Source organism: Amphiura filiformis, chromosome 4 (assembly GCF_039555335.1).
Source record: "Amphiura filiformis chromosome 4, Afil_fr2py, whole genome shotgun sequence".
NCBI lineage: Eukaryota > Metazoa > Echinodermata > Ophiuroidea > Amphilepidida > Amphiuridae > Amphiura > Amphiura filiformis.
Window position 1 is genome coordinate 83,459,328 of NC_092631.1, and position 3,791 is coordinate 83,463,118.

The following is a 3,791-nucleotide window of genomic DNA, read 5'->3' on the forward strand; positions in this document are numbered from 1 at the left end:
TCTAGTAATTCACAGGGCTTGGATCGACGGGAAAGTTTTGTCTGAAGTTCCAGTCGTTTTACTAATAAATGATTCGAGGGAATTTGGGAGCAAACTTAAAAACTTTAAACTTTATGTTTTGGACGGATGTCAGTTTAATTATACTAACGAATGAAACCAAGAAATATTTAGAATGCAATGGAGATTGCAATGTAATAACTACTAAGCAATTAAAAAATTTACGGAGTAATAATACCTTGTGGAAATAAAATGATGATTAATCTCTGACTAGTGATGGCAGAGTTTGAGAAGATCGGCATTCGAGCATTCGGCATAATAAATGCAGCTAGTGCGTGGCGCGATATTAAGTGTTCGATTTGACATGCATTGTACGAATTGGAAAATATTTAATAGTGAAAAAATATTAGGCAAAAAATGCTTTTTATTTTCATTTTTTATTTTGAACAGAAATAGTATATACGAGAAGAAAAAACACAGGCAAACAACCAGGCAAACCTTTTAAACATTTAGGCCTACTGAGAAAAAAGGAAAGAAGAAGAACTAGTGGCAAATGGTGGTCATACCGTCATAGACCACAAACCTGCTTCCAACGCATTTTACACCCGGGGGGGCCACTGTAATGGTGAAGGGGGGTATCAGGCGCGTCCGTAAATTCACGTAAAAAGGGTATTTTTTCAGACTAGGGTACGTTACGTGCGTAACGTGAATAGGGTATCAAATTCATGTAAAATTGGTGTAAAAGGGTATGTTTTTGGAGCTCTTTCGTACTTAGGGTAGTTTTGCCAAGTTTGGGATTTTGTGCTTCTCCTTCATTTATGAAGGAAGTGAAAGGAAAGTGTCTTCTTCCTACACCCCAAAAGCAGTTAAAAGCCATCTTTTAGCTGTCAAAGATGACAGATCCCTATACTGGCCCAGCTAGCATACTAAACACGAGGTCCCCGGACGAGGTCACAACTTGTTCAGAATATACAACCAATCAGCATGCTTTTTCTTCTTCTGAGTCAATAAATTATGAGGAAAAATATAAGAGGATTTCCGATTGGCCGAACCTCTTTAAACTCATTAATATTCATAGTCTTGGTGGCTTCCAGCCCAGAAAATTTGGTTGATCGGAACATGGTCTAAAGGAGCAACAAAGCAACCACGAACTTCTAGGTTTGTAAACAAGCTGTGTCAATGAACTTTTGACATGTGTGAAATTTTACCGGGGTATTTACAAACACAACGATTGAATAATTTGGAACTATTTTGAGTTTCAGGATTTTGGTTGGGTTTACCACTATAAATCCAGTATGATAATTAATGCTCTAGGATGTTTTAAATCGAGACGAAATTAGGAAATAAACCCAAGCTAAACTGGCCGTGTTTGCCGTCCTCTTCCAACTTCAATGTGTGGTTTGCAATCGCCATGGTCATAATTTGCGTTGGACTTGCAGTTCAAAATTCTATGTGGAGAAATGCGTACATCCCAATCCCAAAGAATAAATTCTACAATATTTCAATAAAAAGGGTTGGACCTGTGATCCAAAAAGGGGAAATTATTGGCCCAAAAATCTTGAAAATATTGGACATACTGCATGAACTTTGAGGTAAGCTTTAGCACCACGTAAACTTGTATGGCTCAAAATTCAGACAGCTTGCCACAAATTGCTAGCCTAGTATCATGCCACTCGCCGCCTGGGTTCTGTGTGTTTACTTGTTTAGGGGTAATAATTGCATCAATTACTTGTTTAGGGTTGGGGAAAAGACAAATACTTGTTTAGGGTAGCAAATCGTGCAACTTATACTTGTTTAGGGGGGAAAATTTCAGTCTCGGAAATACTTGTTTAGGGTGCTCTTTGAGAGTCCTCGGACGCGCCTGATACCCCTCTTGACACTATAGTGGCCCCCCCGGGATTTTACAGCTTTTTACAGACTCAGATTTGTAATACAATCACCCGTTTTTGAAAAATGGTCATTATTTAAGGAGGGATAGTTACTTTTTTTTGAGATGTTTAGAATAAGTACTGGTGTAGGCCTATATAAACGTTGTTTCACAAATTGACATTAAAATTTTGTTTTAAGAAGCAGATAAACAGTGGCGTACCCAAGGGGGGGGGGCAGCTCTTAGTGTGAGAGGTCTTGGAAGGGGATGACGGAGGAAGAGGTGGAGGAGGGGATATTGAGAATGATAGGGGGACTGGAGGGAGAGAGAAAGAGGAAGAAATGAAGAGAAATAAATAAATAGAAGTAAATGACTGATAAGGAAAATGATAGGAGAGGGGACAAAAGTAAGAGGGAATGGAGAAGGGAATGGAGAAAAGGAGAGGGGTGATACTTTAGCAAGGAAAGTATAGAGAAAGGAAAGAAATGAATGATAATTAAATGTAGGCCTAATAATAATTATTATAGAAACTAAACACAGCCCACCCCCATAGGCCTAACCCTAATAGCACTATAGACGAATCCAACGAGCCAAGTCATGGTGTCTACGTGTAACACGGGTGATAGAATGCAGTTTAAAATACCCTTCAATGCCGCACCATTTCACATTTTGAGGTGAGATAGCTGGGTCCCCGTCGCGGCTATGGCTGTCATTGAGGAGTAGGAATGCGTGAAATTGGATTCGTCTATAGGCAGCCATTCGATGATGTCAATGCCTTTATGCGTTACGTAATTAAAACGCCCAGTTAGATGTACTTCACACTTACCAAGCACAAGTCACCCAATTTCGAAAATTGGACGTTGAATGTACACTCTCATGAATATTGATTGGCAACATTTTCCAATATGTCAGCGCTCAAATCGGACACAATAGGACAATAGACCCTGCAGTGCGTTGCCAATAACCATTGCAATACAATGGTGGCTGACCCCGCCAGCAACTTCCCATAATAATAATAATAATAATAGTAATAATAATAATAATAATAATAATAATAATAATAATAATAATAATAATAATAATAATAAAAATAAGCATTTATAATGCGCCATTTATCTAGAAAATTAGATCTAATCCAAGGCGCAAGTATGGGTTGTATAAAATTGCTCATAATGGGATTTATCATCAGTTGCATCAGTTGTTTATTTCTGCAAAATTGTGCATCGCTGGGGAGTACAATTTGATCTGAAGAGTAATAATAAATACACAATTAAGAAAATATCGTTGATTTAGTTTAAACTTCAGGAAGTTTCTTTATATCAAAGAAAATGCGGGGTCATTTTTATTAAAAATCGTTAATTTATGAATAAATTATGCAAATTTTTCATCTTATGTCATGAATTTCCCCCAAATTTTTTTTTCAGTCAAATTTCGTAAATATCGGATACTTAATTAAAGAATCAGAATGGTAAAAGTTTGCTTCTAATTTTCAGTTACAGACCATAATATTTTGTCCTAAAATTATCACAAAATATGGACATTTTATGTTAATCAGTCTATTGTACAAAAACTACAAGAGTATATACTAGAGCGGTTACCGCACCATAGCTGAACCATGGACCTTTGGCAGTATATAATTATTATGGTAGATGTGAGATGTAGATGATCATACCTTTTTGGCATTTTAAGATATGAAAAGGACCCAAAACATGAATATTGACCCAGGTCTTATGAGGAAATGGTTTTTATTATATTCTTTACTTTGTTCTCTTTCATTTGACACCACTTGGGGTCATACCTTCTTAGCATTTTGAGATATGAAGGACCCAAAATATGGATATTGACCCAGGTCTTACGAGGAGTGTGACCCCCGGTGGGGAAATTATTTGTATTAGGCCTATATTGTTTACATTTTTCTCTCTCATTT